Consider the following 22829-nt stretch of genomic DNA (forward strand, 5'->3'; position numbering starts at 1 on the left):
GGGTGCACTTGCAGATTGCTACACGTACATTTTATCCACATGACAGTTCAGTACACCATTTCAGTCAGGCACTATGAGGGGGCTTATTGCCAATAATCTTTTTTGTAATGCATATATGTATGTTCCACTAGATGTCACTAATATTCATATGGTTACTTATGAGTTCTTGATTTATATTATCATAAATGTTCAAGCCTCTTGGGTAGGCTGCTGAGCAATAATGTGCAATGGACTTGAAATACATCTTGTTCCCAACAGATGGCAGTAGCACTCCACTTCTGGGTTTTTGTGCTGGACAATCATGATGGTATACACCTTGTTTCCACTAGATGGCAACCGGAACTTCATTATTGCAATGTAGAGCATGTATCTTTCTGAGAGTGGGTACTTCACCTATCACTGTAATATGGATATAGTGTGTCAGCCATGATATAATAATGATCTAATTGCTATTGTCATATTCTTTATTTATATTTTTGTTGCTTTAGCTCATGGGCAATAGCTTTTCTGTTTTAGTATATGATCTAGGTCTCAGATTGTTTATCAGAGTGGTGGCTTTAATTCGAGTTCATACTTCTGTATTTTTTTTTATTTTTTTTTTAGCATTCGCACTTTATTATATAATTGCATTTCATGTAAGTTCAGTAGTAGTTTGCTGTTACCAATATTTATAGTGCTTGAAAAAGCACTACTGTATATTGTAATCCGTATTCTTCTTCCGCTTCTTCTTCCAGCTATTATTCTGCGATTAATACTTCCAGAACAGCTTTGGGCACGGACTCCGTTCAAACTGTTTTCTGAAGCCCTCCGCAGTGACAGTATTCTTGGTTTCTATCAGATTTGTTGTTTTTAAGAAATTTACGTTTAAAAACCCCTAATTTCCCATAGTAAATAATGGCCCATTGGAAATAATGGCCACACCGTAAAGCATTAACAGTCAATCACAGCACATATGCAAATAGCTGAAATATAGCAGCCAATAGAAATTCTAAGGTCTTGTCAGTCAATGCCTGACAACATGCACGCAGTCACATGTCCACTATTGGCCAATAGAAGATGTAGAAGATGGAAAGTCCTTAACGATGGAAGGTCCTTAAGTAAGGTTTTCATGGTAATCGAGCAATGTTTTTTACCATTATAAGGCAGTGAGTCAATAAAGTAGCAGAGGTCAGTAAGTGATGTAGCAGAGGTCAGTCAGTGATGTAGCAGAGCTGACACCCGCATGATACAGCAGAGCTAAATCAGTGATGTGGCAGAGCTGATACCTTCATGATACAGCAGAGCTGAGTCAGTGATGTAGCAGAGCTGATACCCGCATGGTTCAGCAGAGCTAAGTCAGTGATATAGCAGAGCTGACACCCGCATGATACAGCAGAGCTGACTCAGTGATGTAGCAGAGCTGACACCCGCATGATACAGCAGTGCTGAGTCAGTGATGTAACAGAGATAAGTCAGTGAAGTAGCATACAGTAGGTGAATCAGTGAAGTAGCATAGGTGAATCAGTGAAGTAGCATAGGTTAATCAGTGAAGTAGCAGAGTCAGTGATGTAGCACAGCTGAGTCATTGATGTAGCAGAGGTGAGTCACTCTTAAAGGGTCAGTACTAAACTCGCTCTTAAAGGGATGGTACATAAGTCACTCTTAAAGGGACAGTACTAAAGTCACTTTTAAAGGGACAGTATTAAAGTTGTTCTTAAAAGGCTGGGGCTAAAATCATTCTTAAAAGGACAGCACTAAAGTTGCTCTTCAAAGGGTGGTGCCTAAATTCGCTTTTAAAGGGACAGTATATAAGCTGGTCTTAAAGGGACAGTACATAGGCCACTCTTAAAGGGTTGCCACCAAAATTGCTCCTTAAGGGACTGTACAAAAGTCGCTCCTAAAGCGACAGTACCAAAGTTGCTCTTAAAGAGAGGGCATCAAGGGTTAAAGTTTCTTTTAAAGGGAAGTCACTGTTAAAGGGGTGCTCTTTTCAAGCAGTGTGTATTTCCTTGAAAATGCAAAGCTAGTTGAATATATGCATTATGAATTATGATATTGTAACATTGTTTGTAACATCTATCTAAAAGTTTTGACTTTTGTTTTTACCCTGTATATATTGATTGTGTTTTTTTCCTTGCAGTTCAGTGTCATCTTTGTACAGTCAGTAACTTTATGAACCTGAGGAAGTACAATCTCAAAATGTGCATTTTTGCATTCCCTCCAATTGGATATCACAAATATATCACTGTTGTGCAGCATAACATTATTATGACACTTTCCCAATTACCCTATGATGTTTGAATCACTAGAAGGGTCTGATTTAGAGATGAACAAACTTTTCAAAAGTTTGATTCGGAGGTTCGCTAAATTTTTGACATAAAATTCGGATTCATCTGAACCAAACCTTTAACGAAATGCACTGAAACCTGATCTCCTCAAGAGAGTTATAAGAAACTGTTACAATACTTTATTATTGCTTCAACATACTCACTCCTTATTAACAGCTTTATCTTTACCACTGAGAGCTGTGGACAGTGTGTACTGACACCCAAAGTGACAGGACAGGAGACATTTGAAGGCTATATAGCTTACACCACTACCCTCATACTATCCGCCATCCAGGGGTGTAGCTAATGTCTCCTGAGCCCTGGTGCAAGGGGTCAAGTTGCGCCCCCCCCCCTTCCTCAACCAAGCGATGCTATATATACTGTATATCTCAAGACTGATATTACCAATAATACTAGTATATAGAAAATATTATCACCATATATATTACCGCCATACTTTAACTAACCAAATCCTGTATACTGAGACCAATATTGCTAATAATACCAATATACAGGGGGCAAATATTACCACCACACCACAACCACTACAATCACCCCCATATTGTTACTGACCAAATCCAGTATACTAAATCAAATAAAACACAGTACCAGATTACAAGCAACGAATATTACCACCATATACTGACTAACACCACCACATACTGACTAACACCACCGCTGCTACTGACTAACACCACCACATACTAACTAAGACCGCCACATACTCACCACCCCTCCACATACTGACTAACACCGCCACATACTGTTTAACACCACCGCTGCTACTGACTAACACCACCACATACTGACTAACACCACCACCGCTGCTACTAAATAACATCCACTGTACACAGTCCAGTCATATAGAGGCTGACCCAGCCCTACACAGGTTCTGTACACCATATACATTACACTGCAGTTATATCAGGTGACTCACAGGGGACATCTTCTCTGATCAGAGTTCTTCCCTGAGCCACAAATCCACAGAATCTGCCAGACAGACATATTAGGCTCCTCACACTGGCACCATCTTCATCTCTATACACACTGCACATCTTTATTGGCCCCTTTACATACTCATTTAGTCGGTAGGCTGACTCTATGTGACCCCCTTATAGTACATACCCCCCTCTGTGTAGACCACTATAGTACATGCATCCCTTTGTGCATGCCCTATTGTATACGCCCCCTTTATCCCCCTTTATAGATGGCCCCCTTGTGTTATCCCCCTTATAGACGGACCCCAATGTTTCCCCCTTATAGATTGCCCCCTCTGTGTTGGCCCCCTTATAGATGGCCCCCATGTTATCCCCCTTATAGATGGTCCCCATGTTATTCTCTTTATAGATGGCCCCCCATGTTATCACCCCTATAGATGCCCCCCATGTATTCCCCTTATAGATGGCTCCTCTGTGTATTCCCCCTTATAGATGGCCCCCATGTATACCCCTTATAGATGCCCCTCCTGATATCCCCCTTATAGATGTCCATCATGTATCCCCCTTATAGATGCCCCTCCTGTTATCCCCCTTATAGATGGCCCCCATGTATCCTCCTTATAGATGGCCCCCATGTTATCCCCCTTATAGATGCCTCCCATGTTATTCTCTTTATAGATGGCCCCCCATGTTATCACCCTATAGATGCCCCCATGTATCCACCTTATAGATGGCTTCTCTGTGTTTTCCCCCTTATAGATGGCCCCCATGTATCCCCCTTATAGATGCCCCTCCTGTTATCCCCCTTATGGATGCCCCCCATGTGTCCCCCTTATAGATGCCCCTCCTGTTATCCTTCTTATAGATACCCCCCATGTATCCCCCTTTTGTTGCCCCCCCATGTACCCACCTTATAGATGCCCCTCCTGTTATCCCCGTTATAGATGCCCCCTATGTATCCCCCTTATAGATGGCCCCCATGTTATCCCCCTTATAGATGCCCCCCAATGTAACCCCCTTATAGATAGCCCGCTCCACGTTAGCCCCCTTATAGATGCCCCCAAGTATCCCCCTTGTAGATGGCCCCCATGTATCCCCCTTATAGATGGACCCCCATGTATCCCCCTTATAGATGGCCCCCATGTATCCCCCTTATAGATGGCCCCCATGTTATCCCCCTTATAGATGCCCCTATGTATCCCCCTTATACAGGACCCCCATAGTTATCACCCTTATTGATACCCCCCTGTATCCACCTTTATAGATGGCTCCTTTGTGCATTCCGCCTTATAGATGGCCCCCATGTATCCCCCTTATAGATGCCCCTCCTGTTATCCCCCTTATAGATGCCCCTCTTGTTATCCCCCTTATAGATACCCCCATGTATCCCCTTTTTGTTGCCCCCATGTATCCCCTTTATAGATGCCCCCCATATACCCACCTTATAGATGCCCCTCCTGTTATCCCTCTTATAGATGCCTCCCATGTATGCCCCTTATAGATGCCCCTCCTGTTATCCCCCTTATAGATACCCCCCCATGTGTCCCCCTTATGTTGCTCTCCCATGTATCCCCCTTATAGATGGCCCCCATGTATCCCCCTTATAGATGCCCCCATGTATCCCCCTTATAGATGCCCCCCATGCACCCACCTTATAGATGCCCCTCCTGTTATCCCCCTTATAGATTGCCCCCATGTATCCCCCTTATAGATGGCCCTCCATGTATCCCCCTTATAGATGGCCCCCCATGTATCCCCCTTATAGATGGCCCCCATGTATCCCCATTATAGATGGCCCCCTATGTATCCCCCTTATAGATGGCCCCCATGTATCCCCCTTATAGATGGCCCCCATGTATCCCCCTTATAGATGGCCCCCATGTTATCCCCCTTATAGATGATCCTATGTATCCCCCTTATACATGACCCCCATAGTTATCACCCTTATTGATGCCCCCATGTATCTGCCTTTATAGATGGCTCCTCTGTGCATTCCGCCTTATAGATGGCCCCCATGTATCCCCCTTATAGATGCCCCTCTTGTTATCCCCCTTATAGATACCCCCATGTATCCCCTTTTTGTTGCCCCCATGTATCCCCCTTATAGATGCCCCCCATATACCCACCTTATAGATGCCCCTCCTGTTATCCCTCTTATAGATGCCCCCCATGTATTCCCCTTATAGATGGCCCCCATGTTAACCACCTTATAGATGGCCCCCATGTATCCCCCTTATAGATGCCCCTCCTGTTATCCCCCTTATAGATGCCCCTCTTGTTATCCCCCTTATAGATACCCCCATGTATCCCCTTTTTGTTGCCCCCATGTATCCCCCTTATAGATGCCCCCCATATACCCACCTTATAGATGCCCCCCATGTTATCCCCCTTATAGATGCCCCCCATGTATCCCCCTTATAGATAGCCCGCTCCATGTTATCCCCCTTATAGATGCCCCCCCAAGTATCCCCCTTATAGATGCCCCCCAAGTATCCCCCTTAAAGATGCCCCCCATGTATCCCCCTTATAGATGGCCCCCATGTTATCCCCCTTATAGATGCCCCCCTTATAGATGCCCCCATGTATCCCCCTTTTAGATGGTCCCCCATATATCCCCCTTATAGATGCCACCCTTGTATCCACCTTATAGATGGCCCCCCCATGTATCCCCCTTATAGATGTCCCCTCCATGTACCCCCCTTATAGATGCCCCCCATGTATCTCCCTTATAGATGGCCCCCCATGTATCCCCCTTATAGATGGCCACCCCATGTATTTCCCTTATAGATGCCCCCCTATGTATCCCCCTTATAGATGGCCTTCCCATGTATGTATAGATGGCGCCCCCCTGTGCAAAGCAGATAAGGAAAAGAAAAAACACTCACCTGCAACCCGCTCCCCCGCCGTGTCTCTCTTCTGCAGGCTCGGTCCCCTCCCCGGCTGACACGCAGCTCCCGGCGCCCCGGCTCAGTCCTGTCCCCGGCAGCACACACACCAGTGAGCTCAGTGCGTGCTGGGGATGTTACTTCCCGCTCAGGGGCGCTTGTTATAGATGCTCCCTGCGCCGGAAGTACTTCCCTGGTGCACACAGAGCTTACTGACATGTGTGCTGCCAGGGACGGGACCATGCCGGGGAGCCAGGAGCCGTGCAGCAGCCGGGGGACCAGCCTCTTGTGACTGCAAGCAAAACACTGCTTGCGGTCACAAGAGGGAGGGGGGCCCCCCCTTGGTAGCGCCCCGGTCATGGCGGGAATCGCTGTGACTGCGGTCACTATGCCACTGCCTCCATCTGTCCCTGATACATTCTTCAACCTTCTATAACCCCACCTCTACCTATTTGTCTAGCTAGTGTAAATGTATGTGTTCAGTTTACTGTACAGGGGCTGACTTTATATATATAATATATTTGTGTGAAGGGAAAAGTGTAACATTGCACAGGGGGGTGCCTTGCAGACCATTGCCCCGATGCAATAGATTATGTATAGTATCTTGCACCCACACTTTTGTTGTAATGCTGTAACGACTGGAGTCGTGGATCCACTGGACCGTCACCAGCGATGATGTAAGCCGCACCAGGGAGCGGAGTCTAAGGAGCCGCTGGTCTTCACCAGAGCCCACCGCAAGGTGGGATGGACTTGCTGCGGCATGGGACCCCCAGGTCGCTACCCCTGGCTTGGCTTGCTAGTGACGGCGGATGAGATGTAGCAGGAACAGTAGGCAAGCAGGCAGGCAGGTGGTCACATGGATAGCAGGCGCAAGTGAAACCGCAGGAGACAGAGACTACGGGCAGGATCAAGGGCTGGAACAATAGACAGGAACAATAGAGAGCTGGGCCACACACTAATGGGAAGCATGCAGAGGCTCCAACACCTGTGGTGGGGCAGGGCTGCAATTTATAGGAGAGCCTCTTAAAGGCACCAATTAAAGCCTCTTAAAGGTGCCAATTAAAGGCACAGTGACCCTTTAAAATGTAGCAGAGCCGCCACGCACTCTCTCTAGGTGGCAGGGACGCGCCCAGCGAGCTGACAGGGAGCTGGAGGACGAGGATCCCCAGCACAGAACAGAAGATGGGGCAGCAGAGAGGTATGTGTCGCAGCCGCGGATGTGTCACAATATACATGTGCAGACACCATATTGAAGAAACTTTTCAGACTTTTAAGAAGAAGGACTTATATTAAAAAATTATTCTTGGTGTAATCTATAAACCCCCCAACATTACTGAGGGGATAGATGGTCAGTTGAATAGACAAATAGAGCCGGCTGCCCGGGAGGGGACAGTAGTGGTAATGGGGGACCTCAACTACCCAGATATAGATTGGGGTCACGGTTCAGCTAAAACCACAAAGGGGAGGGAATTTCAGAACCTCCTGCAGGATAATTTTCTGGGCCAGTTTGTGGAGGAGCCAACTAGAAGTGATGCCTTGTTGGATCTGGTTATTTCTAACAATGCTGAGCTGGTTGGGGATGTCACTGTCCATGAACACCTGGGTAATAGTGACCACAATATAGTGACTTTTAGCTTAAAGTGTAGAAAAGAAAAACATGTTTTGAGGGCAAAAACTCTTAATTTTAAAAGGGCTAATTTTCCTGGGTTAAGGGCAGAACTTCAGGGCATAGACTGGGAGCAGCTGCTATCACATACTGATACAGCTAATAAATGGGAAATCTTCAAATCCACATTAAATAACTGTACTGCCAAATATATTCCTATGGGAAACAAATATAAAGGGTTAAAATCAAATCCCACATGGCTTACAACCGAGGTCAGAGGGGCTATAAATGAGAAAAAAGGGGCATTCAAAATATATAAATCAGAGGGGTCAGCTGTAGCATTTAAACATTACAAAGAAGTCAACAAAACCTGTAAAAATGTAATAAAAGCAGCAAAAATTCACAATGAAAGGCAGGTAGCTATAGATAGCAAAAGAAACCCCAAAAAATTCTTCAAATATATTAATGCAAAAAAAACAAGGTCAGAGCATGTAGGACCCCTAAATAATGGCAACGGGGAATTAATAACTGGGGATCAGGAGAAAGCTGAGTTACTTAATGGGTTCTTCAGCTCTGTATATACAAAAGAAGAGGATGGAGCTGTTGTGGGTGGGGCCAGTAATTAGGTGGGTGGGGCCAGTGCTGCTAACACATGTAATGTACTGAACTGGTTTACTATAGATATGGTCCAAGATAAATTAAACAAACTCAATGTAACCAAAGCTCCAGGGCCTGATGGATTACACCCCAGAGTTCTTAGGGAACTCAGTTCTGTAATTTCTCTACCCTTGTATGAAATATTCCGTGATTCTTTGCTTACTGGTATTGTGCCGAGGGACTGGCGAAAGGCAAATGTAGTGCTGATCTTCAAAAAGGGCTCTCGAACTTCTCCAGGTAACTATAAACCTGTAAGCTTAACGTCCATTGTGGGGAAACTATTTGAGGGGCTTGTAAGGGACTACATCCAGGAATATGTAGTGGCTAATAGTATTATAGGTGATAACCAGCATGGTTTTACTAAGGACAGAAGCTGTCAAACCAACCTAATATGTTTCTATGAAGAGGTAAGTAGAAGCCTGGATGGCGGCGCGGCTGTTGATATCGTGTACCTGGATTTTGCAAAAGCGTTTGACACAGTTCCTCATGGACGTCTGATGGGTAAGTTAAAGTCTATCGGTTTGGAAAATTTAATGTGTAACTGGATTGAAAACTGGCTTAATATTCGTACCCAGAGAGTGGTGGTCAATGATTCCTACTCCGAATGGTCCCCGGTAATAAGTGGTGTACCCCAAGGGTCAGTACTAGGCCCTCTTCTGTTTAACTTGTTTATTAATGATATTGAGAATGGAATTAACAGCAATGTTTCTATCTTTGCAGTTGACACCAAGCTTTGTAGTACAGTACAGTCTATGGAGGATGTGCAGATGTTACAGGATGACTTAGACACCTTTAGTGTTTGGGCGTCCACTTGGCAAATGAGGTTCAATGTGGATAAATGTAAAGTTATGCGGATAAATGTAAAGTTATGCACCTGGGTACTAATAACCCGCATGCATCATATGTCCAGGGGGGAGTTACTCTTGGAGAATCGCTGATGGAGAAGGATCTGGGTGTACTTGTAGATAATAGACTACAGAACAGCACACAATGTAAGTCAGCTGCTTCTAAGGCCAGCAGGATATTGTCATGCATTAAAACAGGCATGGACTCACGGGACAGGGATATAATATTACCGCTTTAGGGTACAAACCCACTTGACGTATTTGCTGCGTGAATCAGTCTTAAAAATAAGCAGGCAAAACGCAGGTTGGCTTTATACAATTGTTCTGTGTTAAAATACGCAATTGCGTATTTTTGAAGCGTGAAGCTACATGCGTTTTTCACACAGGTTGTTAACAACTGATGCTTTGCTAACAACAAGCTTCACGCTTCAAAAATACGCAATTGCGTATTTTAGCGCAGAACAATTGTATAAAGCCAACCTGCGTTTTGCCTGCTTATTTTTAAGACTGATTCACGCAGCAAATACGTCAAGTGGGTTTGTACCCTTATAAAGCTTTGGTGTGGCCTCATCTGGAGTATGCTGTCCAGTTTTGGAACCCGATTCATAAAAAGGATGTTCTAGAGCTGGAGAGGGTACAAAGACGGGCAACTAAACTAATAAGGGGAATGGAGCATCTTAGTTATGAGGAGAGATTAAAAGAATTAAATTTGTTTAGTCTGGAGAAGAGACGTTTAAGGGGAGATATGATTCACTTATTTAAATATATAAATGGCCCCTACAAGAAATATGGGGAAAAGATGTTCCAGGTAAAACCCCCTCAAAAGGACAAGAGGGCATTGCCTGGAGAAAAAAAGGTTCAATCTCCAGAGGCGACAAGAGAACTGTGAATCTGTGGAACAGTCTACCGCAGGATCTGGTCACAGCAAAAACAGTGGAGGGCTTCAAAAGCGGCCTAGACAAGTTCTTAGAGCAAAATAATATAAATGCATATGTATAGAACCTATCACCCCTCCCCCTTCCCTGTATCCATCCCCTCCTTGGTTGAACTTGATGGACATGTGTCTTTTTTCAACCGTATTAACTATGTACTATATAACTATATTAGTGATTTAGCATGAATTGTACAGTTTAACTCAATATAACAGTCAATGAAGGAGATTTATCAAACATGGTGTAAAGTAACATTCCTCACAGACTCTTTGAAAAATGCAAGGTGGAATCTGATTTGTTGCTAGGGGCAACTGAGCCAGTCTCACTTTACACCATGTTTGATAAATCTCCCCCATTGACTGTTATATTGAGTTAAATTGTACAATTCATGCTAAATCACTAATATAAGTCCTTCTTCTTTCACTGTATTATGATTTCTAACTGTACAAAGCTACATGTCCCTATGACTGTGATTTTATAGCAATGTGGCCCCTAGAGAATAATTAGTCTCTTCCATTAATATGAAAACAAACAGGAGCGAGGTGGAGGGAGCTGTATTGTGAGGATGTACAGGAACCATGAATAAAGAAGAGACGGTAAGAAAAAAGGGACATGAACAACAGAAGGATAAAAGCGTTCTCTGATGCTACCCAAGCTCATGCAAATACAGAACAAATCATTAAAAAGATCCACTGCTAGAAAGAAGGGGAAAAGTCATCCTCCAATATACTGTACAGAGCCACTGCTGATCCTCACATTTCCTAGGAGAGATATATGCTGCAATACAAAGGAAGAAATTTGTCACTGGAGACAACTGCAGTATTACATTAAGGTAAGAATATTTGAACTTGAACTATAAGAACTTCTAGTTAGTCATTATGTAGATGGGATGAAAATAACTCTTTGATAAGCATCACAATGGATGATTACACAATGGAAGTGTCATTGTTGGCTGAATCATAAGCAGCTTGTGAATAGTTTACACTCGGCCAAAAATGTACTGAGTTTCAATGAAATCATTATTAATTCAAATATTAATAATTCCTATTATGTTACTTTAGTCATAAATATCATGTAATGTTCTAAAGGGGGCTATTGACAGACCCTTCCTCAATATTTGGTTCACTGTTAAAAAAGAAGTCTGAGTACATTGAAAGCTTGTTAATAGAATAATTTGTTGCGTTAGCCATTAAAGGTATTATTACTGAGGGGCACAAGTCCCAAATACCTATAGCCATTAAAGGTACCACTCCTAAAATTCTTTGGTGCCTTTTAACACAAAGGTATTTACCATCACATAACTTTTTCTGGCTAACACTGTAAAACTCTATCTTATAATGGTGAAAATGCACATAAGGAAAAGCAGTTATCTCTAAAGTATATGCAATGGCATGAATTGTAGTCTGAAAGTAGTTGTCATTGTATTTGGGAATGTATGCCACCATCTACAATCTGAAATAATGTAGCCTGTATTATTTACACATTTTTAAAGCATGTTTTTAATGTAGTTTTTGGATATTTTTATGAACAAATAAATAATATGCTACAGGTAACACATTTTTCCATTGCTACCCATATCCCACATACATTCATCTTCTGACAACTACATTTTGTATGTATTTCCATAAAACATGATCAAAACCCACACATCAGTTCTTTAGTATGCAGTAATATGTAGCTATATGATGTTTTATTCCACTATATATACACATTATTATTTAGATCCCATATGCGTTAATACTTCAATGCCAAGAAAAGCAAGAATTAAATTTTAATATGTAACAAATGATAAATGCCCCATTAAGTCGATCATGACAATAATTTAGTGTTTTCATGTTCATAGGAGTTGTATAGGTTCAGGTAATTTTTAGGCTATGTTCACAATACGTAAGTAAGATTTACGTAGTTTGCATACAATGGAAAGTATACCATTTACGGCTGCACAGTTCCCACTATGTATGCGGCGCCGTAAAAAATGAACCAGACCATTGTTTCAGGACGGAAATGCTGTAACTTACGCCCGAAGCGTAACATGCGGTCCCGTACGGAGTGGTGATTTCTTCATTTTTGCACTTTGATTTGCCAATCCAAAAGGTTCTGTGGGGTGTCCGGGGCTAGCCGAAGATATCCAAGTAAAAGACCGCTGTCAGATCGCTACGTACGGCGCTCGGGAAGCGTAAGTACACTACGGGCGTAAGTTCGCAGACCGTACTTAGCCGGCCGCAACTTACGTAAATCCCCGGCTGGAGTTTCACACGTATATGTCCGGCCGTGTAAAATATGCAGCCGGACATATACGTAGTGTGAACATAGCCTAAAACTGGACATAGACAGCATTGTGTAAACCTGACCTTAGAAGGTTACATAATGTGCTGTACACTTCTACTTTGTAAACAAATGTTAGACCTACTGGAAAAAAATATCTGCTGTGCTAGTTAACCAGCAATGGCATGACTGTGCAGCAGTCCAATAGTGATCCCAATGCAGTATTCCCAGCGGTAAACTCATGTTCCATCAGAAACACCGCACGAGAAATATCCCTTCCACAGTAGAACTCCCAGTCGCTGAGTCTTTGGGGGAAACTTACATGACGTCTTTTGCCATTTGGCATAATGTCAGGGCTTCATCACATACTTTAAAGGGAAAGTATCACCCAGAGTTTATTTTACTGATTAGAGCCAGATACTGAAATATGTTGGGTTCTAATCTTAAATCTTTTGGACATCATTATGGGGGCTGCTATCTTACATGAGCTGTTTTCAACAGCATTTAGCAATATGCTTTGCAGCAAGCCTCATGGACATTTATGACAATAGACAGACTCTGTCCCCTTGAGATGAATGTGAAACATTACTTAGCATACTCTGTGATCTTTGAGGAGGTCATTCCACATGGAGCTGTTGTTGTCTTATACTAATTCTACTTTTTTACTGGTCACATGTTGCTGTAATGCTGTACAGATCACTTTACAGCAGCGCCCTCTTTCCACGTACAGGATCTGCAGCAGATCTGTAGATGTACTACCGCTAGCAATAATGTAAGCCGCACCAGCAAGCAGAGTGTTCACTAGAGCCCACTGCAAGGTGTGATGGACTTGCTGCAGTAGGTGACCCCCAGTTCGTTATCCCTGGCTTGGATTTCTAGCGGCGGCGGGTGAGGTGCAGCTAGAGAAATGTAAGCAGGTAGGCTTGCAGGAACACAGCATCACTCAAAGCTGGAACCAGAACAGCAGTAGACGGCAGATACCTTAGGCAGCAGGGACCACAGGCAGCAGACACGGGGCAGGAATCACGGGCAGCTGGGACCTCATTCTATAGGAAGCAGGCAGAGGCTCCAACAGGGAATGAAAGGACAGGTGCTCATTTATAGTGGAGGTGATTGGGTGGAACATCCAATTAGGGATGTAGCGGGGAGAGCAGGTGCAGCAGCAGCCCGGAGCATGGGACGCTGCCACAGCCAATATAGCAGGGCCGGACTGGCCATAGGGCACTTCTGGCAAATGCCAGAAGGGCCGATGCTCCTCCTCCTCCTGACCCGGCGACTCCTTTCCCCTGCCGTAGGGAAAAGAAGTCACTCCTGACCCGGCGACTCCTTTCCCCTGCCGTAGGGAAAAGAAGTCACTGGGCCAGGAGGAAGACGGGATCAGCTGGTCCACAATGCTCCAGTCATCCCCGGCTGATGCGCGTCTGCTGGGGGTGTCCTGTCCTATCCCCGGCAGCGAGCGCATCATAGAGCTCCCTGTGGACGTGACTTCCGGTACAGAGAGCGCATGTTAGAGACGCTCCCTGTGCCGGAAGTCCCAGGCCCGACGCACAGGAAGCTCTATGATGCACGCACTGCCGGGGATAGGAAGGGACACCACCGGCAGCCGTGCATCAGCTGGGGACAGGCGGAGGCTGGAGAAGAAGAGAGGATCGTCGGGGGAGCTTGTTGTTAGGTGAGTTGTTGTTGTTTTTTTTTATCTGCTTTGCACAGAGGGGGGGAGAGGGGGCAATCTATAAGGGGGGAGAAGAGAGAGAGGGCCATCTATAAGGGAGGGGGAGAAGATAGAGGGGGCCATCTATAAGGGAGGGGAGAGCAGAGAGAGGGGGCCATCTATAAGGGGGGTGGAGAAGAGAGAGGGGACCATCTATAAGGTAGGGGGGAGAAGAGAGAGGTGGCCATATATAAGGGAGGGGGGAGAAGAGAGAGGGGGCATCTATAAGGGAGGGGGGAGAAGAGAGAGGGGACCATCTATAAGGAAGGGGGGAGAGGAGAGAGGGGGCCATCTATAAGGGAGGGGGGAGAAGAGAGAGGGAGGGGGAGAAGAAAGAGGGGGCCATCTATAAGGGAGGAGGGAGAAAAGAGAGGTGGCCATCTATAAGGGAGGGGGAGAAGAGAGAGGGGGCCATCTATAAGGGAGAAGGAAAAGAGAGAGGAGGACATCTATAAGGTTGGGGGGAGAGGGGGCCATCTATAAGGGAGGGGGGAGAGAGGGGGCCATCTTTAAGGGAAGGGGGAGAAGAGAGAGGGGGGCATCTATAAGGGAGGAGGGAGAAGGGGCCATCTATAAGGGAGGGGGGGAAGAGAGAGAGGGCCATCTATAAGGAAGGGGGGAGAAAAGAGAGGGGCCATCTATAAGGGAGGGGGGAAGAGAGGGGGGCATCTATAAAGGAGGGGGAAGAAGAGAGAGGGGGCCATCTATAAGGGAGGCGGGAGAAGAGAGAGGGGGCCATTTATAAGGGAGGGGGGAGAAAAGAGAGGGATGGGGAGAAGAGAGAGGGGCAATCTATAAGGGAGGAGGGAGAAGAGAGAGGTGGCTATCTATAAGGGAGGGGGAAGAAGAGAGAGGGGGCCATCTATAAGGGAGGCAGGAGAAGAGAGAGGGGGCCATCTATAAGGGAGGGGGGAGAGAGAGGAGGCCATCTATAAGGGGGGGAGAAGGGGCCATCTATAAGGGAGGGAGGCGGGAGAGAAGGGGCCATTTATAGAGAGGAGGAGAGGATAAGGGGCCATCTATAAGGGAGGGGGGAAGGGGCCATCTATAAGGGAGGGGGGGGAAGGGGCCATCTATAAAGGAAGGGGAGAGGAGAAGGGGCCATCTATTAGGGGGAAAGAAGGGGCCATCTATAAGGGGGGAAGAGAAGGGGCCGCCTATAAGTGGGGGGGGGACAACATAGGGGGAGAGGGGGCCATCTATAAGGGGGGGACAACATAGGGGGAGAGGGGCCAATCTATAAGGTGGGGGGGTCACATAAAGTTAAGCCTACCTACTAAACGAGGGTGTAAAGTGGCCAATACAGATGTGCAGTTTGTAGAGAGATGAGGATGGTGCCAGAGTGAGGAGCCTAATGTGCCTGTCTGGCAGATTCTGTGGATTTGTGGCTCGGAAAAGTTCTAATGGCCCAGGGCAGATGGAGAGGAAGATGAAAAGGGAAGAACTCTGATCAGAGAATAAGTCCCCTGTGAGTCACCTGATGTAACTGTACTGTAATGTATATGGAGTACAGAACCTGTGTGGAGCTGGGTCAGCCTCTATTTGACTGTATGAGGTGATAGTGATCTGTGTACATTGGATGTTATTCAGTAGCAGCGGTGGTGTTAGTCCGTATGTGGTATCATTAGTCAGTATACAGTGGTATTAGTCAGTATGCAGTGAAATTAGTCAGTATGTGGTGGTATTAGTCAGTATGCTGTGGTATTAGTCAGTATGCGGGGGTATTAGTCAGTATGCTGTGGTATTAGTCAGTATGCGGTGATATTAGTCAGTATGCGGTGACATTAGTCAGTATGCAGTGGTATTAGTCAGTAGGCTGTGGTATTAGTCAGTATGCGGTGACATTAGTCAGTATGCGGTGACATTAGTCAGTATGCGGTGGTATTAGTCAGTATGCGGTGATATTAATCAGTATGTGGTGACATTAGTCAGTATGCGGTGGTATTAGTCAGTATGCGGTGATATTAGTCAGTATGTGGTGACATTAGTCAGTATGTGGAGACATCAGACTTCTTGCATCACATCTATGTAGAGTTTGCTGTCGAATTGTCTTTAGATCCTTACTATCCACTCAACGCAACTCATGTGTGATCCCTGATCTGAATAATTATGCCACCATATGACCCATTAAAGATATTGTCTGAATTTAAAAATATAGGCAAAAAGTCTGTTAGAGTCAGAAAATAAAATATGGAATCCTCACCTGTTTTATCTCCATCATGTCCTGTGCTTATGCTCCTCCCTGCTTCCTTTGTTAGCTTTCCTACAGGGATGAGGTGTCGATATACCCTGTAATTAATCACGCGCCTCAGCTGTAGATGGCACAAGCTTTGTGAAGACAGTGACTGGGCAGGTAATATCTGCCTACAGGGAAGTAAACAAATGTAGCATCGAGGACCAGGGGGCAGCACTGTACACGGCAGGGATAAAACAGGTGAGGTTAGTGTTCTGTAGAAACTATTTGTGCCACTGTCCCCCCTCACACATTTAATGATGCTACTGTCACCTGCTGCGTCACTGTGTCCTAATAAATGGTGCCACTATCCCCTAATGTACCTGACAACCATGTTACAATTATCTACCACTGTCCCCTAATGTACCACCATACGCAAATGACCTATGCCCCTTTCCCCTCTAGTGGACTGTGTCACAGGCGGCTCCTTCATGTAATTTGACACTATTTCTCCCTTCAACTACTGTGCCACTGTCCAGGGCCGTTTCTTGGTAATTTTGACTACACTGCGAATCTTGCTAAAAGTGCCCCCCCCCCCCAAAAAAAAAAAAGTCATTCAGTAACTCACAGGTGATGTCTTCTTTCATCTGAGGCGTCGCTTTTTTTTTCCTCTCCATCCGGCCCGGACCTCCATGATGATGATTTCTTTCAGCTACAATTCATCTCTTCAGAACTTCTGAACCTGCCAGACTAACATCTTAGGCTCCGCACTTTTACAACAACTTCCACTTTTTGTGTCATGTGCAGCAAAGTCAGTAGGTCTGTGGGTTCCCCCCTGTATATAGGATCCCCTGCTGTACCATGATATTGTAATAACCCCCCCTGTGCTGTGCCCCCTTAGTAGTAATCCCCCCTGTACAGTCCCCACAGTAATAATCCCCCAGGTTTAGCCCCTATAGTAATAATGCAGTCCCCTCCATGGTAGTAATCCCCCCTGTGCTGCCCCCATAGTATTAATCCCCCACTGCTCTGTTCTATAGTAATAATCCCCCCTCCCATGTTCTTCCCTATAGTAATAATCCCCCCTGTGCTGTCCTCCCAGTATTAATCCCCCCTCCCATGCTTTGCCCCACAGTATTAATCCCCCTTCCCATGTTCTGCCCCATAGTATTAAACCCTTAAGGACAGAGCCTGAAATGGCCTTAAAGGGAATCCGTCAGCTCCTGGGCCCTACCTAAGGTGTTGACAGTGTGCTGTAGCTAGCAGCCCCCAGTAAGCATGGTGCCTTTTTGGTAATTTTCCGTGCAGCGGATTATGTACAATCTTATGTCTCCTACTCTCACAAAGCTCTTGTTCATGCCACACTTGTCATGCATCCTCCTCCCTCTTCATGAATAATCAATGCTGCCCAGCCTCCTGCTCGCTCAGCTGTTAGATTGCAGATCAGTACTCTGTAAGCAGGTCTGAAAGAATCTTTCCTCTGTAATTTGTTGAAGCTGTGGTCTAGGGGTAACTAGCCTGTCTAGAGACCTGCCAGCAGTTCATTCTCTGGTTCGAATCCCCTGATGGAAATTAATAGATGTCTTTTTTTTCCTCATTATTGTATCATTTTAAGGCTATGTTCACACACACAGTATTTTTGCTCAGTATTTTGGTCAGTATTTTGCAACCAAAACCAGAAGTGGATTGAAAACACTGAAAGGCTATGTTCACACACTGTTGAAATTGAGTGGATTGCTGTCATTTAATGGCAAATAATTTTTTAAAACAACGTCCGATATTTGCCATTAAATGACGGCCATCTTCTTAATTTCAACATTGTGAGAACATAGCCTTTCTGTGTTCTCAATCCACTCCTGGTTTTGGTTGCAAAATACTGATTAAAATACTGAGCAAAAATACTGTGTGTGAACATAGCCTTAAAAATGATACAATAACTAGACTTGCATTTCCAGGGAAATACATAGTGCTTGAAAAGAGCGCCCCTTTACCAGTGACTTTCTTTTAAGAGAAACTTTAAGGTGCTGTCCCTTTAAGAGCGACTTGGCTCCCATCCCTTTAAGAGCAACTTGGCTCCCGTCCCTTTAAGAGCAAACCCAGGTCGCTCTTAAAGGGACCCAGGTCGCTCTTAAAGGGACCCAGGTCGTTCTCAAAGGGACCCAAGTCCCTCTTAAAGGGACCCAGGTCGCTCTTAAAGGGACCCATTTCGCTCTTAAAGGGGTAGTGCGGCGGTAAAAAATTATTCACAGAATAACACACATTACAAAGTTATACAACTTTGTAATGTATGTTATGTCTGTGAATGGCCCCCTTCCCCGTGTCCCACCACCCCCACCCGTGTACCCAGAAGTGTAGTGCTTTATACATACCTTATCCGTGCCGACACGCGTCCGCCATCTTGTGCCAAACGTCATCTTGGGCCGGCCGGCCCGAACACCTCCGATCTTCCCGAGTGCCGGCCGCGTCATAAGCTGCTCAGCCGCGATTGGCTGAGCATAACTGTGCTCGGCCAATCGTGGTTCAGCGGCTGATGACGGACGCGTGTCGGCACGGATCAGGTATGTATAATGCACTACACTTCCGGGTACACGGGTGGGGGTGGTGGGACACTGGGAAGGGGGCAGTGTCGGACTGGAGTGCCTTGGGCCCACCAGGGGAAATCATTCTTGGGGCCCACCCTTCTGCCACCATACTTATCTATGGTAACATTAATAAGGGTACATTAACACGGTGTGATATGGGGCAATGTAGGGCTGCACATGATTGCTAATCAGCAGGGCAGGGGATGTGCAGCCGACAGCAATGATCTTAGCCGCACAAAAGATCAAATCAGCCGACTATGGGGCATTTGCTTGCATGTCAGCCAATCTCTGGCACTTTTACATGGGCCGATCATCGGCTGAATAGAATTCCTAGGAGCACTTGTTACCGATTATTGGCCGGTGTAATTAGGCTATAAGACAATTTTTTTGTATGATAACGCTGTATACTTAGATACAAGTCATACAGCTACCAATAACACCAGTATACAAAGAGCAAATATCCCCACACATATTACCGCTATATAGTAACTGACCAAATCCTGTATATCAAGACCGATATTACCAATAAACCAGTATACAGGAGGGAAATAGTATAACCATACATATTACCGCTATACTGTTACTGACCAAATCCTGTATACTATGACCAATATTACCAGTACACAAGGGGGAAATATTACCGCCACACCACAACCATTGCTACTATATTGTTACTGACCAAATCTGGTATACTAAGACCAATGAACACCGCACCAGATTACAAGTAACAAATAATACCACCACATACTGACTAACACCACCGCTGCTACTGAATAAAATCCTCTGAACAAAAGATCAATATCCCCTCATACAGTCATACAGAGGTAGCCCCAGCTCTACACCATATACTTTGCAGTGCACATAGATTTAGTGACTCACAGGGGACGTCTTCTCTGATCGGAGTTCTTCCCTTTTCATCTTCTTCTCCATCTGCCCTGGGCCGTTATGAGAACTTCTCCAAGCCACGAATCCACAGAATCTGCCAGAGAAATATATTAGGCTCCTTGCTCTGTCACCATCCTCATCTCTCTACACACTGCACATCTGTACTGTCCCCTTTACACCTTCTCTTAGTGGTTAGCCCTGACTATTTGTAGCGTATATATATATATATATATATATATATATATATATATATATATATATATATTATAGTGTACACACCTTGTAGATGGCCCCTTGATCAGTTCTCCATAGTAGAGATCCCCCTCTGTGTAATCCCCTTACAGTAGATGACAACCTCTGTGCATTCCCTATATCAGGGGTAGGGAACCTCGGCTCTCCAGCTGTTGCAAAACTACAACTCCCATCATGCCTGCACAGCCACAGCTAAAGCTGTAGTTTTGCAATAGCTGGAGAGCCAAGGTTCCCTATTCCTGCCCTATAGTATATGGCCCCCTCTGTGTAGTCCCCTTATAGATGACCCCTCTGTGTAGTCCACTAAAGTAGATGCCCCCCTCTGTGCATGCCTCCTCAGTGTTGTCCTCCTTATAAATTGCCCCCATCCAGTGTCCCTTATAGATGGCTCCCTGTGTTGTCCCCCTTATAACTGGCCTGTGTTATCCATCCTTCAATATAGATAGCCCCCTTATGTTGTCCATCCCTACCCCCCATATAGCCTCTTATGTTGTCTATTCCCCCATATAGCCCCCTTATCTTTTCCTTCCCCTGTATATAGCCCCTTATGTTTTCCTTCCCCTGTATATAGCCCCTTATGTTGTCCTTCCCCTGTATATAGCCCCCCCTTATGTTGTCCTTCCCCTGTATATAGCCCCCCCTTATGTTGTCCTTCCCCTGTATATAGCCCCCCCTTATGTTGTCCTTTCCTGTATACAGCCCCCTTATATTGTCCTTCCCTGTATACAGCCCCCTTATATTGTCCTTCCCTGTATACAGCCCCCTTATGTTGTCCTTTCCTGTATACAGCCCCCTTATATTGTCCTTCCCTGTATACAGCCCCCTTATATTGTCCTTCCCTGTATATAGCCCCTTATGTTGTCCTTCTCGTTTATAGCCCCTTATATTGTCCTTCCCCTGTATATACCCCCCTTATGTTGTCCTTCCCCTGTTTATAGCCCCTTATGTTGTCCTTCCCTGTATATAGCCCCCCCTTATGTTGTCCTTCCCTGTATACAGCCCCCCTTATGTTGTCCTTCCCCTGTATATACCCCCCTTATGTTGTCCTTCCCCTGTATATAACCCCCTTATGTTGTCATCCCCCTGTATATAGCCCCTTATGTTGTCCTTCCCTGTATACAGCCCCTTATGTTGTCCTCCCCCTGTATACAGCCCCCCTTATGTTGTCCTCCCCTGTATATAGCCCCTTATGTTGTCCTTCCCTGTATACAGCCCCTTATGTTGTCCTTCCCTGTATACAGCCCCCCTTATGTTGTCCTTCCCTGTATACAGACCCCCTTCTGTTGTCCTCCCCCTGTATACAGACCCCCTTCTGTTGTCCTCCCCCTGTATACAGACCCCCTTCTGTTGTCCTCCCCCTGTATACAGACCCCCTTCTGTTGTCCTCCCCCTGTATACAGACCCCCTTCTGTTGTCCTCCCCCTGTATACAGCCCCCCTTCTGTTGTCCTCCCCCTGTATATAGACCTCCTTCTGTTGTCCTCCCCCTGTATACAGCCCCCCTTCTGTTGTCCTCCCCCTGTATACAGCCCCCTTATGTTGTCCTCCCCCTGTATACAGCCCCCCTTCTGTTGTCCTCCCCCTGTATACAGACCTCCTTATGTTGTCCTCCCCTGTATACAGCCCCCCTTCTGTTGTCCTCCCCCTGTATACAGACCCCCTTATGTTGTCCTCCCCTGTATACAGCCCCCCTTCTGTTGTCCTCCCCCTTTATACAGCCCCCCTTCTGTTGTCCTCCCCCTGTATACAGACCTCCTTTCTGTTGTCCTCCCCCTGTATATAGCCCCCCCTTATCTTGCCCCCTCTGATAAAAAAAAAAAAAAACACAAGACAACTCACCTAACCACACGATCCCCCGTCGGACGCCTGCTCCAGATCAGCAGCTCCGATGTGAAGTCCCGGCAGCGCCATCACTGAGCTTAAAGTGCGCCGCGGTGGCTGGGACTTCCGGTATGCGCTCCATGACCCGGAAGTCCTAGCCGCCGCGGCGCACACTGAGGTCAGTGATGGCCGGGACTTCGCAACGGAGCTTGCGACACTCTTGTGATCGCAAGCAAATCTCTGCTTGCGGTCACAAAAGTGATTGACAGGGCAGAACACTTCCTTACATTTAACTGGAAGCGATTGTTGCGATCGCTTCCAGTTAAAAAGGGAGGTGCGGCCCCCGGCCCCCCTAGGAGCAGGGGGCCCACTCCAGCTCGGGGCCCACCGGGGGTTTCCCCGGCCCCCCGGTGGCCCAGTCCGAGCCTGGAAGGGGGCCATTCACAGACATAACATAAATTACGTTGTATAACTTTGTAATGTGTGTTATTCTGTGAATAATTTTTTACTGCCGCACTACCCCTTTAAAGGGACCCAAGTCCCTCTTAAAGGGACCCAGTTCGCTCTTAAAGGGACCCAGATCACTCTTATAGAGACCCAGATCGCTCTTAAAGGGACCAATTTCACTCCTAAAGGGACCCAGGTCGCACTTAAAGGGACCCAGGTCGCACTTAAAGGGACCCAGGTCGCTCTTAAAAGAACCAAGGCCGCTCTTAAAAGGACCCATTTTGCTTTTAAAGGCACATATTCTGCTGTTAAAGGGCCCCAGGTAGGTCTTAGAGGGACCCAGGTCGCTCTTAAAGGGACCCATTTTGATCTTAAAGGGACCCAGGTCGCTCTTAAAGGGACCAAGTTTGCTCTTAAAGGGACCCAGTTCGCTCTTAAAGGGACCCAGTTCGCTCTTAAAAAGGACCCAGGTCGCACTTAAAGGAACATATGTCGCTCTTAAAGGGACCCATTTCACTCTTACAG

The 22829-nt window shown here is 45.9% G+C and overlaps 1 protein-coding gene across 1 annotated transcript in view; it reads left to right on the forward strand.

The window, feature by feature from the left end:
* The first annotated feature begins 10924 nt into the window (after positions 1-10924).
* Positions 10925-22829, forward strand: part of CNGA2 (cyclic nucleotide gated channel subunit alpha 2) — a 106754-nt gene continuing 94849 nt past the window's right edge. The window contains exon 1 of the mRNA XM_069985773.1: positions 10925-11001. The gene's annotated coding sequence lies outside the window, so the exon portion shown is untranslated. The remainder of the gene's footprint in view (positions 11002-22829) is intronic.

Source organism: Dendropsophus ebraccatus, chromosome 10, assembly GCF_027789765.1.
Source record: "Dendropsophus ebraccatus isolate aDenEbr1 chromosome 10, aDenEbr1.pat, whole genome shotgun sequence".
Taxonomy (NCBI): domain Eukaryota; kingdom Metazoa; phylum Chordata; class Amphibia; order Anura; family Hylidae; genus Dendropsophus; species Dendropsophus ebraccatus.